General features: G+C 44.7%; 1 long non-coding RNA gene across 4 annotated transcripts in view; it reads right to left on the bottom strand.

Moving 5' to 3' along the window:
• The window catches only part of LOC103097829 (uncharacterized), a 101,337-nt gene that overhangs the window by 53,017 nt on the left and 33,538 nt on the right, over positions 1–14,782 (bottom strand). Inside the window, exons 13-16 of one of the 4 annotated variants that reach the window (XR_008914666.1) lie at positions 9,534–13,989; positions 5,307–8,748; positions 3,252–3,357; positions 675–2,140 (exon numbers count right to left, since the gene is read on the bottom strand). This is a non-coding gene — a long non-coding RNA (uncharacterized LOC103097829). The remainder of the gene's footprint in view (positions 1–674; positions 2,141–3,251; positions 3,358–5,306; positions 8,749–9,533; positions 13,990–14,782) is intronic. The other 3 variants (XR_008914663.1, XR_008914665.1, XR_008914664.1) reach the window with 3 other exon arrangements.

The raw sequence follows: 14,782 nt of genomic DNA, 5'->3' as shown, positions 1-14,782 counted from the left end.
CTGAAAAAGAAAATGAGGAATCTTTAGGTTGATAGGAATCATCAGGTTGATAGGATTTGACATGAATAAAATGTTGTATGTTCAGCTAGACCAATCCTCACATTCAGGTGACTTTAGGGACGCGAGCTGAGATTTTATCCCTCAGGTTAGGCTGATGGTCATATGGGTATATGGTTTGTGACTGAGGATCATGAGAGAAGAAGTTAACTCCCCTGTACAAAATCTGATAGGCAGCACTTGTCAGAGGAATACTTTAAGATCCTAACCTTGTTTTGATTTCAGGACTGTCTGTGGTGGCAGCATCTTAGTCTGGCTAGGCCTAGATTTGCAAATGAAGGACCTGAAAAGGTACTATTTACTGAAAGTTTTGATTTGTGGTAAAACAGGCTAGAGAAAGCAGAGGACATGCGCCCTAATCCTATCCATGCACTTTCAACCTCACCTTGTTGCTTTCCAGATATGTGAGGTCTTGTGCTTTCTCAAGAATCTAACTTAATTTAACCCACAGACTTTCACAGCGGAGCTTCCCTGTGGAGTTGTTTCTTCAAAAGTTGTTTCCTAACTCTTCCCATTATCATACCTTTCTTCCGTCTAGATGAATGGGGCAGTGGGTAAGCTCAAGATTAAGAATGTGACCATGGAAAAAGCAAAGGAAGTGCCTGTGACTCCCTTACCTGGGCTTCATATTGTGGGCATTATCTCTGTGATCAAGAGGACCCTCAGTCACTCTGAGAATCACAGTCTGGCAGCAGGTGTCAAAGGTTCCTTGGATCCCATCTAGTCCAATGCCCTCTTTTTCAGGGCATGTAACTGTGCCACCACAAGGACTGTCACCCATTGACAGTTAGGAGCAAAGCTGAGGCTAGAATTCATGTCTCCTGAAGATTCTAATCTGGCCAGGGGGGTTGTTTGCACTGGATCATAGACTATTAGGCTGAAAAGTATGCCCAAAGACATGACAGGTGAAGGGCATGGGCAGAGACCTTTAGGAGGAGCTGGGTATTCATTTAGGAGCTTATGAATAGTGAACGAGCACTAGTGTCATTCCTTCACCCTGGGCTGTGCTGGATGAGCCTTCCCTGTCCTTTCCTGGCCAATTACTCCATGTCCCCACATCTGTTTTGTGGCACCCAGGAAACATGGCCAATTCCTCATTCTATTTTGCCTGAAATTTAGAAAGGAAAATGAGTCTCTAATAATGTCTTTTCCTGTGACAGCGTCCTCTAAGGATTGGGGTTCTTGAGCTGTCTAACCATTGCCTGCTGTGCCCTTGTTCTACCTTCTCCTCTTTCTCACTCTTTTGCTGGTCTCCTTCTTGTATCTCATTAATTGTCCTTTCCTTCCTCTTTCCTCTGCCTTGTCCCAAAACCCCTTTTGTCTCTTCACATTAATTCCTTTTTCTGTTTTCTCTTTATGTTCTCCTCAATCCTTCCCCTCTCATCCCTTTATTTTCCTCCCTAAACACATGCTTTCTTCTCCAATATCCTCTTCCCAATCCTTTCCTCACTTCTCCATTCTCCATTCCAGCAACTACTTTCTTTTCTGCCCAACCCCTATTTCTGTCCCTTTCTGTGCTGATGGGAATGTTAGAGTGCCTAATGAAAGACAGTACCTTGGGAGACAGAGGCCCTAAATCCAAATCTCAGCACTGATCTGTATTATCTGTGGGAACTTTTGGCAGTCAGTGAACTTTTCTGGCCTCCCTCTGCCTTTTCTGTCCACGGAGAGGGATGGAACAGTTGGACCCTGATAGGTCATCCACCTTAAACTGGATCTTCTGAGAATCTACTCCTCACATTTTCCTCTTCCTATAATTTAAATTTCTCTGTAGCCCCTCCTCTTCCTCTCTTCCCCTAGGTTCCTCCTCCACCCCCACCCCCTTAGTCTTTCCTCTTCCCTTTTCCTCTCCTCCCTTTCATCAAAATTGGTGGGAACATTCCAGATACCTTGACAACAGTGATGTCATCCTGGGCCACCCTGTGCTACCTTTACAATTCATGGAACCCAGTCCAATGCCCTCTTTTTCAGGGAATGTCAGAGACTGTGATCCATTGACAGTTAGGAGCAGAGTTGAGGCTAGAATCCATGTCTCCTGAAGATTCTAATCTGGCCAAGGCTTCTGCTTGCTCTGGATCACAGACTATTAGGTGGAAAAGAATACCCAAAGTCACAACAGGTGAAGGGAATGGGCAGAGGCCTTTAGGAGGAGCTGGGTATTCATTTGGGTGCTTATGAATACAAGCCTAACTCGAGTGTCATTCCTTCATCCTGGGCGCTGCTGGATCAGCATTCCCTGTTCTTTCCTGGCCAATTACCCAGATCTCCAGTTCTCTTGTGTGGCTCCCTGCAACCATGGCCAATTCCTCATTCTATCTAGCCTGAAATTTAGAAAGGAAGAAGCCTCTCTAATTATGTTTTTGCCTGTGAAAGTGTCCTGGAAGGTTTGGGGTTCTGGAACTGTCCAGCCATTGCCTGCTGTGCCCTTGTCCTATCTTCCCCTCTTTCTCGCCTTTTGGCTAGTGTCTCTACTTGCATCTCATCCCCTGTCCTTTCTTTCCTCATTCTGCTGCCTTGTCACAGTCCCCCTTTTGTCTCTTCATCTTAATACCTCTTTACCCTCTCCTCAATCCTTCCCTTCTCATTCCTTTATTTTTCTCCATAAACACATGATTTCTTCTTCAACATTCTCTTCCAAACCTTTCCTCACATCTCAATGCTCAATCCCCAATGTCTTTAGAAACCATCTCTTTCCTCTTCCTCCTCCTCTTTCTATTGCATCCTCATCAGCACAGTTTTCTCTCAACTCCTTCCACCAAATTCTTTATTTTCTGCCCAACCCCTATTTCTGTCCCTTTCTGTGCTGGAGGGAATGTTAGAGTGCCTAATGAAAGACAGTACCTTGGGAGACAGAGGCCCTAAGTCCAAATCTCAGCTCTGCTCTGTATTACCTGAGGGAACCTTTGGCAGTCAGTGAACTTTTCTGGCCTTGAGCTGCCTTTTCTGTCCAAGGAGAGGGTTGAAGCAGTTGGACCCTGAGAGCCCTTCCACCTTAAACTGGATCATCTGAGAATCTACTCCTCCCATTTCCTCTTCCTATTTTTTAATTTCACTTTGCCCCCTCCTTGTTCCTCTATTTCCCTACTTACCTTCTATGCCCTCCAGCCCCCTCTCCCAACTTCTTTCCTTTCCTCTTTTACTCTCCTGCCTGACTTCAGAATTAGAGGTAAAAATACAGAAACCCCTGTGCTTACTTTACCATTCATGGATCCTGTGTTCAAATGATGGCTCAGCCACTCTATGACTGTGTGACCCAAGGCAGATGGAGACCTTAGCCCTTCGGGTTCTCAGTTTCCTTATCTGAAAAAGAAAATGAGGAATCTTCAGGTTGAGAGGATTTTACCATGAATAAAATGTTGTATGTTCAGCTAGACCAAACTTCACATTCTCGTGACTTTAGTGACCTGAGCTGAGATTTCATCCCTCAGGCTAGGCTGATGGTCATATGGGATATAAGCTTTGTGACTGAGGATCATGAGAGAATAAGTTAAATCCCCTCTACAACATCTGATAGGCAGTTTGTGTCAGAGGAATCCTTTAGGATCCTAAACTTGTCTTGATTGCAGGACTGTCTGTGGTGGCAGAATCTTAGTCTGGCTAGGCCTAGATTTGCAAATGAAGGACATGAAAAGGTACAACTTAATGAAAGTTTTGATGTGTGGCAAAATAGACTAGACAAAGCAGATGACATGAGCCCTAATCTTGTCCATGCCCTTTGAACCTTACCTTGTTGCCCTTCAGATGGGCAAGGTCCTGTGCTTTCTCAAGAGTCCAACATGATTTTACCCACAGGCCTTCAGAGGGGGCTTGCCTGTGCATTTTCATCTTTAATGGGTTTTTTTCCTAACACATCCCACTATCATACCTGACTTCCTTCTAGATGAATGGGGCAGTGGTTAGGAGAATGTGACCATGGAAAAACCAAGGAAGTACCTGTGACTCCCTTACTTTGGCTTCGTATTGTGGGCATTATCTCTGTGACCAAGAGGACCCTCAGTCACTCTGAGAATCACAGTCTGGCAGCAGGTGTCAAAGGGTCCTTGCAACCCAGCTAGTCCAATGCCCACCTATTCAGGGCATGCAATTGTGCCACCACAAAGACTGTCACCCATTGAGAGTTAGGAGCAGAGCTGAGGCTAGAATTTGTGTCTCCTGAAGATTCTAATCTGGAAGGGGGATTGCCTGCTCTGGATCACAGAATATTAGGAGGAAAAGTATGCCCAAAGTCACAACAGGGGAAGGGCATGGGCAGTGGTCTTTAGGAGGAGCTGGGTATTCATTTGGGAGCTTATGATTAGTGACCTAACACTAGTGTCATTCCTTCACCCTGGGCTCTGCTGGATGATCCTTCCATATCCTTTCCTGGCCAATTACTCTAGGTCTCCAGCTCTCCTGTGTGGCACCCAGGAACCATGGTAAATTCCTTATTCTATCTAGCCTGAAATTAAGAAAGGAAAACGAATCTCTAATAATGTCTTTTCCTGTGACAGTGTCCTCTAAGGATTGGGGTACTTGAGCTGTCCAGCCATTGCCTGCTGTGCCCTTGTCCTACCTTCTCCTCTTTATGACCCTTTCCCTGCTCTCCATACTTTTTTCTCATCCTGTCCATCCCTTCCTCATTCCTCTGCCTTGTCCCAGTCCCCCTTTTGTCTCTTCACCTTAATTCCTTTTTCTTTTTTCTCATACTATTTTTCTCCCTAAACAAATGCTTTCTTCAAATTTCTCTTCCCAATCCTTTCCTCACTTCTCCATGCTCAATCCTCAATGTCTTTACAATCTCTTACCTATTCCTCCTCATCCTTCCATTGTATCCTCGATAGCTCACTTCTTCTCACCTCCATCTAGGAACTTCTTACTTTTCTGCCCATCCCCTATTTCTCTCCCTTTCTGTGCTGGAGTGAATGTTAGAGTGCCTAATGAAAGACAGTACCTTGGGAGACAGAGGCCCTTAGTCCAAATCTCAGCTCTACTCAGTATTACCTGTGGGAACCTTTGCCAATCAGTGAACTTTTCTGGCCTTGAGCTGCCTTTTCTGTCCAAGGAGAGGGTTGGATCAGTTGGACCCTGAGAGCCCTTCCACCTTAAATTGGATCATCTGAGAATCTACTCCTCCCATTTCCTCTTCATATATTTTAATTTCTCTTTGACCCCTCCTAATTCCTCCCTTTCCCTACTTTCCTCCTCCACCCAAACCCCTTATTCTTTACTCTCCTCCCTTTCATCACAATTAGTGGGAACATTCCAGAAACCTTGACAATAGTGATATCATCCTTGGTGACCCTGTGCTGCCTTTACCATTCATGGAACCTGTGTTCAAATGATGGTTCTGCCACTCCATTGATTGAGTGACCCAGGGCAGATGGAGACCTTAGCCCTCCTGGCTCTCAGTTTCCTCATCTGAAAAAGAAAATGAGGAATCTTCAGGTTGATAGGAATCATCAGGTTTATAGCATTTGACATTGAATATGTTCAGCTAGACCAACGCTCACATTCTGGTGACTTTAGTGACCTGAGCTGAGATTTTATCCTCATGGTCATATGGGATATATGGTTTGTGACTGAGGATCATGAGAGAAGAAGTTAACTCCCCTCTACAAAATCTGATAGGCAGCTTGTGTCAGAGGAATACTTAAGGATCCTAACCTTGTCTTGATTTCAGGACTGTCTGTGGTGGTACCATCTTAGTCTAGCTAACCTTAGATTTGCAAATGAAGGAGCTGAGAATGTACAACTTACTGAAAGTTTTGATTTGTGGCAAAACAGGTTAGAGAAAGCAGATGACATGAGCCCTAATCCTATCTATGCCCTTTGAACCTCACCTGGCTGGTTTCCAGATATGTGAGGTCTTGTACTTTCTCAAGAGTCTAACTTAATTTACCCACAGACATTCACAGGGGAGCTTGCATGTGGAGTTTTCTTCAATGGATTTTTCCTAACTCATCCCACTTTCATACCTTTCTTCCTTCTAGATGAATGGGGAAGTGGGTAGGATCAAGATTAAGAATGTGGCTATGGAAAAAGCAAAGGAAGTGCCTTTGACTCCTTTACCTTGGCTTAATATTGAGGGCATTATATCTGTGATCAAGAGGACCCTCAGTCATTCTGAGAATCACAGCCTGGCAGCAGGTGTCAAAGGTTCCTTGGATCCCATCTAGTCCAATGCCCCCTTTTTCAGGGCATGTATCTGTGCCACCACAAAGACTGTCATCCATTGACAGTTAGGAGCAGAGCTGAGGCTAGAATTTATTTCTCCTGAAGATTCTAATCTGGCCAAGCCTTCTGCTTGCTGTGGATCAGACTATTAGGTGGAAAAGTATGCCCAAAGTCACAACAGGTGAAGTGAATGGGTAGAGGGCTTTAGGAGGAACTGGGTATTAATTTGGGAGCTTATGATTAGTGACGTAACACTAGAGTCTTTCCTTCATCCAGGGCTCTGCTGGATGAGCCTTCCCTGTTTTTTCCTGGCCAATTACTCCAGATCTCCGGTTCTCCTCTGTGGCACCCAGGAACCATGGTCAATTCCTCATTTTATCTATCCTGAAATTTAGAAGGAAAAAGCATCTCTATGTGAAAGTGTCCTGGAAGTGTTGGGGTTCTGGAGATGTCCAGCCATTGCCTGCTGTGCCCTTGTCGAACCTTCTCCTCTTCCTCACCTTTTGGCTGGTCTCTCTAGTTGCATCTCATTGCCTGTGCTTTCTTTAATCATTTCTCTGCCTTGTCCCAGAACCCCTTCTGTCACTTCAACTTAATTCATTTTTCTTTTTTCTGTTTACCTTCTCCTCAATCTTTTCCATCTCCTTCCTTCAATTTTCTCCCTAAACCATGCTTTCTTCTTCAATATTCTCATCCCAATCCTTTCCTCACTTCTCCATGCTCAATCCCCAATGTCTTTACAATCTCTTACCTATTCCTACTCCTCATTCCATTGCATCCTCATCAGCAAACTTTTCTCTCAACTCCTTCCACCAACTTCTTTCTTTTCTGTCCAACCACTATTTTTGTCCCTTTCAGTGCTGGAGGGAATGTTAGAGTGCCTCATGAAAGACAGTACCTTGGGAGAGAGAGGCCCTAAGTCCAAATCTCAGCTCTACTCGGTATTACCTGTGGGGACCTTTGCCAATCAGTGAACTTTTCTGGCCTTGAGCTGCCTTTTCTGTCCAAGGAGAGGGTTGGAGCAGTTGGACCCTGAGAGCCCTTCCACCTTAAATTGGATCATCTGAAAATCTACTCCTCCCATTTTCTCTTTATATTTTTAAATTTCTCTTTAAACCCTCCTAATTAATCCCTTTCCCTAGATTCCTTTTACCCCCTCCACGCCCCCCACCAAATTCTTTCCTCTCCTCCTTTACTCTCCTCCCTTTCATCACAATTAGTGGGAACATTCCAGAAACCTTGACAAAAGTGATGTCATCCTGGGTGACCCTGTGCTACCTGTACCATTCATGGAACCTGTGTTCTAATGATGGCTCTGCCACTCCATGATTGTGTGACCCAGGGCAGATGGAGACCTTAGCCTTTCTGAATCTCAGTTTCCTCATCTGAAAAAGAAAATGAGGAATCTACAGGTTGATAGGAATCATCAGGTAGATAGCATTTGACCTTGAATAAAATGTTGTATGTTCAGCTAGACCAACCCTCACATTCTGGTGACTTTAGTGACCTGAGCTGAGATTTTATCCCTCAGGATAGGCTGATGGTCATATGGGATATATGCTTTGTGACTGAGGATCATGAGAGAAGAAGTTAACTCCCCTCTACAACATCTGATAGGCAGCTGGCGCCAGAGGAATACTTTAAGATCCTAAACTTGTCTTGATTGCAGGACTGTCTGTGGTAGCACCATCTTAGTCTGGCTAGGCCTAGATTTGTAAATGAAGGACCTGAGAAGGTACAACTTACTGAAAGTTTTGATTTGTGGCAAAACAGGCTAGAGAAAGCAGATGACATGAGCCCTAATCTTATCCATGTCCTTTGAACCTTACCTTGCTGCCCTCCAAATATGCAAGGTCCTGTGCTTTCTGAAGAGTACAAGGTGATTTTACCTATAGGCTTTCAGAGGGGGCTTGCCTGTGGATTTGCATCTTTAATGGGTTTTTTTCCTAACACATCCCAATATCATACCTGACTTCCTTCTGGATGAATGGGGCAGTGGGTAGGATCAAGATTGTGAATGTGACCATGGAAAATCAAAGGAAGTGCCTGAGACTCCTTTACCTTGGCTTCATATTGTGGGCATTATATCTGTGACCAAGAGGACCCTCAGCCACTCTGAGAATCACAGTCTGGCAGCAGGTGTCAAAGGTTCCTTGGATCCCAACTAGTCCCATGCCCTCCTATTCAGGGCATGTAACTGTGCCACCACAAGGACAGTTAGGAGCAGAGCTGTGCCTAGAATTCAAGCCTCCTGAAGATTCTAATCTGGCCAGGGGGGTTGCTTGCTCTGGATCACAGAGGATTAGGCTGAAAAGTATGCCCAAAGTCACAAGAGATGAAAGGCATGGGCAGAGGCCTTTAGGAGGAGCTGGGTATTCATTTGGGAGCTTATGAATAGTGACCTTACACTAGTGTCATTCCTTCACCCTGGGCTCTGCTGGATGAGCCTTCCCTCACCTTTCCTGGCCAATAACTGCAGGTCCCCACTTCTGTTTTGTGGCATCCAGGAACCATGGACAATTCCTTATTGTATCTAGGCTGAAATTTAGAAAGGAAAAAGAATCTCTAATAATGTCTTTTCCTGTGACAGTGTCCTCTAAGGATTGGGGTACTTGAGCTGTCCAGCCATTGCCTGCTGTGCCCTTGTTCTACCTTCTCCTCTTTCTCACTCTTTTGCTGGTCTCCCTACTTTTATCTCATCCCCTGTCATTTCCTTCCTCATTCCTCTGCCTTGTCGCAGTCCCCCTTTTGTCTCTTCACCTTATTTCCTTTTTCTTTTTTCTCTTAATATTTTTCTTATTTTTCTCCCTAAACACATGCTTTCTTCAAATTTCTCTTCCCAATCCTTTCCTCACTTCTCCATGCTCAATCCTCAATGTCTTTAAAATCTGTTACCTATTCCTCTTCCTCCTTCCATTGCATCCTCTTTAGCTCACTTCTTCTCACCTCCTTCTACCAACTTCTTACTTTTCTGCCCATCCCCTATTTCTCTCCCTTTCTGTGCTGGAGGGAATGTTAGAGTGCCTAATGAAAGACAGTACCTTGGGAGACAGAGGCCCTTAGTCCAAATCTCAGCTCTACTCAGCATTACCTGTGGGAACCTTTGCCAATCAGTGAACTTTTCTGGCCTTGAGCTGCCTTTTCTGTCCAAGGAGAGGGTTGGAGCAGATCGACCCTGAGAGCCCTTCCACCTTAAATTGGACCATCTGAGAATCTACTCCTCCCATTTCCTCTTCATATTTTTAAATTTCTCTTTAAACCCTCCTAATTTATCCCTTTCCCTAGATTCCTTTTACCCCCTCCAACTCCCCCCCCCCAACTACCTTCCTCTCTTCCTTTCCTCTCCTCCCTTTCATCACAATTAGTGGGAACATTCCAGAAATCTTGACAACAGTGATGTCATCCTGGGTGACCCTGTGCTGCCTTTAACATTCATGGAACCTGTGTTCTAATGATGGCTCTGCCACTCCATGATTGTGTGACCCAGGGCAGATGGAGACATTAGCCCTCCTGGCTCTCAGTTTTCTCATCTGAAAAAGAAAATGAGGAATCCTCAGGTTGATAGGAATCATCAGGTTGATAGGATTTGACCTTGAATAAAATGTTGTATTTTCAGCTAGACCAACGCTCACATTCTGATGACTTTAGTGACCTGAGCTGAGATTTTATCCCTCAGGATAGGCTGATGGTCATATGGGATATATGCTTTGTGACTGAGGATCATGATAGAAGTAGTTAACTCCCCTCTACAACATCTGATAGGCTGCTGGCGGCAGAGGAATACTTTAAGATCCTAACCTTGTCTTGATTGCAGGACTGTCTGCTGTGGCACCATCTAGGCTGGCTAGGCCTAGATTTGCAAATGAAGGACCTGAGAAGGTACAACTTACTGAAAGTTTTGATTTGTGGCAAAACAGGCTAGAGAAAGCAGATGACATGAGCCCTAATCTTATCTATGTCCTTTGAACCTTACCTTGCTGCCCTCCAGATATGCAAGGTCCTGTGCTTTCTCAAGAGTCCATCATGATTTTACCCACAGGCCTTCAGGGGGGGGCTTGCCTGTGGATTTTCATCTTTAATGGGTTTTTTTCCTAACACATCCCAATATCATACCTGACTTCCTTCTAGATTAATGGGGCAGTGGGTAGGATCATGATTAAGAATGTGACCATGGAAAAGCACAGGAAGTGTCTGTGACTCCCTTACGTTGACTTCATATTGTGGGAATTATATCTGTGACCAAGAGGACCCTCAGTCACTCTGAGAATCACAGTCTGGCAGCAGGTGTCAAAGGTTCCTTGGATCCCAACTAGTCCAATGCCCTTCTATTCAGGGCATGTAACTGTGCCACCACAAGGACAGTTAGGAGCAGAGCTGAGCCTAGAATTCATGCCTCCTGAAGATTCTCATCTGGCCAGGGGGGTTGCTTGCTCTGGATCACAGAGGATTAGGCTGAAAAGTATGCCCAAAGTCACAACAGGTGAAGGGCATGGGCAGTGGTCTTTAGGAGGAGCTGGGTATTCATTTGGGAGCTTATGAATAGTGACCTCACACTAGTGTCATTCCTTCACCCTGGGCTCTGCTGGATGAGCCTTCCCTGTTCTTTCCTGGCCAATTACTCCAGGTCCCCACTTCTGTTTTGTGGCATCCAGGAACCATGGACAATTCCTTATTGTATCTAGCCTGAAATTTAGAAAGGAAAAAGAATCTCTAATAATGTCTTTTCCTGTGACAGTGTCCTCTAAGGATTGGGGTACTTGAGCTGTCCAGCCATTGCCTGCTGTGCCCTTGTCCTACCTTCTCCTCTTTATGACCCTTTCCCTGCTCTCCATACTTTTTTCTCATCCTGTCCATCCCTTCCTCATTCCTCTGCCTTGTCCCAGTCCCCCTTTTGTCTCTTCACCTTAATTCCTTTTTCTTTTTTCTCTTATTTTTCTCCCTAAACAAATGCTTTCTTCAAATTTCTCTTCCCAATCCTTTCCTCACTTCTCCATGCTCAGTCCTCAATGTCTTTACAATCTCATACCTATTCCTCCTCCTCCTTGCATTGCATCCTTCTTAGCTCACTTCTTCTCACCTCCATCTAGGAACTTCTTACTTTTCTGCCCATCCCCTATTTCTCTCCCTTTCTGTGCTGGAGGGAATGTTAGAGTGCCTAATGAAAGACAGTACCTTGGGAGACAGAGGCCCTTAGTCCAAATCTCAGCTCTACTCAGCATTACCTGTGGGAACCTTTGCCAATCAGTGAACTTTTCTGGCCTTGAGCTGCCTTTTCTGTCCAAGGAGAGGGTTGGAGCAGTTGGACCCTGAGAGCCCTTCCACCTTAAAGTGGATCATCTGAGAATCTACTCCTCCCATTTCCTCTTCATATATTTTAATTTCTCTTTGACCCCTCCTAATTCCTCCCTTTCCCTACTTTCCTCCTCCACCCAGACCCCTTATTCTTTACTCTCCTCCCTTTCATCTCAATTAGTGGGAACATTCCAGAAACCTTGACAACAGTGATGTCATCCTGGGTGACCCTGTGCTGCTTTTACCATTCATGGAACCTGTGTTCAAATGATGGTTCTGCCACTCCATTGATTGAGTGACCCAGGGCAGATGGAGACCTTAGCCCTTCTGGCTCTCAGTTTCCTCATCTGAAAAAGAAAATGAGGAATCTTTAGGTTGATAGGAATCATCAGGTTTATAGCATTTGACATTGAATATGTTCAGCTAGACCAACCCTCACATTCTGGTGACTTTAGTGACCTGAGCTGAGATTTTATCCTCATGGTCATATGGGATATATGGTTTGTGACTGAGGATCATGAGAGAAGAAGTTAACTCCCCTCTACAAAATCTGATAGGCAGCTTGTGTCAGAGGAATACTTAAGGATCCTAACCTTGTCTTGATTTCAGGACTGTCTGTGGTGGTACCATCTTAGTCGAGCTAACCTTAGATTTGCAAATGAAGGACCTGAGAATGTACAAGTTACTGAAAGTTTTGATTTGGGACAAAACAGGCTAGAGAAAGCAGATGACATGAGCCTTAATCCTATCTATGCCCTTTGAACCTCACCTGGCTGGTTTCCAGATATGTGAGGTCTTGTACTTTCTCAAGAGTCTAACTTAATTTACCCACAGACATTCACAGGGGAGCTTGCATGTGGAGTTTTCTTCAATGGATTTTTCCTAATTCATCCCACTTTCATACCTTTCTTCCTTCTAGATGAATGGGGAAGTGGGTAGGATCAAGATTAAGAATGTGGCTATGGAAAAAGCAAAGGAAGTGCCTTTGACTCCTTTACCTTGGCTTAATATTGAGGGCATTATATCTGTGATCAAGAGGACCCTCAGTCATTCTGAGAATCACAGCCTGGCAGCAGGTGTCAAAGGTTCCTTGGATCCCATCTAGTCCAATGCCCTCTTTTTCAGGGCATGTATCTGTGCCACCACAAAGACTGTCATCCATTGACAGTTAGGAGCAGAGCTGAGGCTAGAATTTATTTCTCCTGAAGATTCTAATCTGGCCAAGGCTTCTGCTTGCTGTGGATCAGACTATTAGGTGGAAAAGTATGCCCAAAGTCACAACAGGTGAAGTGAATGGGTAGAGGGCTTTAGGAGGAACTGGGTATTAATTTGGGAGCTTATGATTAGTGACGTAACACTAGAGTCTTTCCTTCATCCAGGGCTCTGCTGGATGAGCCTTCCCTGTTTTTTCCTGGCCAATTACTCCAGATCTCCGGTTCTCCTCTGTGGCACCCAGGAACCATGGTCAATTCCTCATTTTATCTATCCTGAAATTTAGAAGGAAAAAGCATCTCTATGTGAAAGTGTCCTGGAAGTGTTGGGGTTCTGGAGTTGTCCAGCCATTGCCTGCTGTGCCCTTGTAGAACCTTCTCCTATTCCTCACCTTTTGGCTGGTCTCTCTACTTGCAACTCATCGCCTGTGCTTTCTTTAATCATTTCTCTGCCTTGTCCCGGAACCCCTTCTGTCACTTCAACTTAATTAATTTTTCTTTTTTCTGTTTACCTTCTCCTCAATCTTTTCCATCTCCTTCCTTCAATTTTCTCCCTAAACCATGCTTTCTTCTTTAATATTCTCATCCCAATCCTTTCCTCACTTCTCCATGCTCAATCCCCAATGTTTTTACAATCTCTTACCTATTCCTACTCCTCATTCCATTGCATCCTCATCAGCAAACTTTTCTCTCAACTCCTTCCACCAACTTCTTTCTTTTCTGTCCAACCACTATTTTTGTCCCTTTCAGTGCTGGAGTGATGTTAGAGTGCCTCATGAAAGACAGTACCTTGGGAGACAGAGGCCCTAAGACCAAATCTCAGCTCTACTCGGTATTACCTGTGGGGACCTTTGCCAATCAGTGAACTTTTCTGGCCTTGAGCTGCCTTTTCTGTCCAAGGAGAGGGTTGGAGCAGTTGGACCCTGAGAGCCCTTCCACCTTAAATTGGATCATCTGAGAATCTACTCCTCCCATTTTTTCTTTATATTTTTAAATTTCTCTTTAAACCCTCCTAATTAATCCCTTTCCCTAGATTCCTTTTACCCCCTCCACGCCCCCCACCAACTTCTTTTCTCTCCTCCTTTACTCTCCTCTCTTTCATCACAATTAGTGGGAACATTCCAGAAACCTTGACAACAGTGATGCCTTCATGGGTGACCCTGTGCTGCCTTTACCATTCATGGAACCTGTGTTCTAATGATGGCTCTGCCACTCCATGATTGTGTGACCCAGGGCAGATGGAGACCTTAGCCCTTCTGGCTCTCAGTTTCCTCATCTGAAAAAGAAAATGAGGAATCTACAGGTTGATAGGAATCATCAGGTAGATAGGATTTGACCTTTGAATAAAATGTTGTATGTTCAGCTAGACCAACCCTCACATTCTGGTGACTTTAGTGACCTGAGCTGAGATTTTATCCCTCAGGATAGGCTGATGGTCATATGGGATATATGCTTTGTGACTGAGGATCATGAGAGAAGAAGTTAACTCCCCTCTACAACATCTGATAGGCAGCTGGCGCCAGAGGAATACTTTAAGATCCTAAACTTGTCTTGATTGCCGGACTGTCTGTGGTAGCACCATCTTAGTCTGGCTAGGCCTAGATTTGCAAATGAAGGACCTGAGAAGGTACAACTTACTGAAAGTTTTGATTTGTGGCAAAACAGGCTAGAGAAAGCAGATGACATGAGCCCTAATCTTATCCATGTCCTTTGAACCTTACCTTGCTGCCCTCCAAATATGCAAGGTCCTGTACTTTCTGAAGAGTACAAGGTGATTTTACCTATAGGCTTTCAGAGGGCGCTTGCCTGTGGATTTGCATCTTTAATGGGTTTTTTTCCTAACACATCCCAATATCCTACCTGACTTCCTTCTAGATGAATGGGGCAATGGGTAGGATCATGATTAAGAATGTGACCATGGAAAAGCACAGGAAGTGTCTGTGACTCCCTTACGTTGACTTCATATTGTGGGAATTATATCTGTGACCAAGAGGACCCTCAGTCACTCTGAGAATCACAGTCTGGCAGCAGGTGTCAAAGGTTCCTTGGATCCCAACTAGTCCAATGCC

This window comes from Monodelphis domestica, chromosome X (assembly GCF_027887165.1).
Source record: "Monodelphis domestica isolate mMonDom1 chromosome X, mMonDom1.pri, whole genome shotgun sequence".
Lineage (NCBI taxonomy): Eukaryota > Metazoa > Chordata > Mammalia > Didelphimorphia > Didelphidae > Monodelphis > Monodelphis domestica.
The sequence above is the reverse complement of the archived record's forward strand: the minus strand, read 5'-3'. Positions and strand labels throughout refer to the sequence as shown.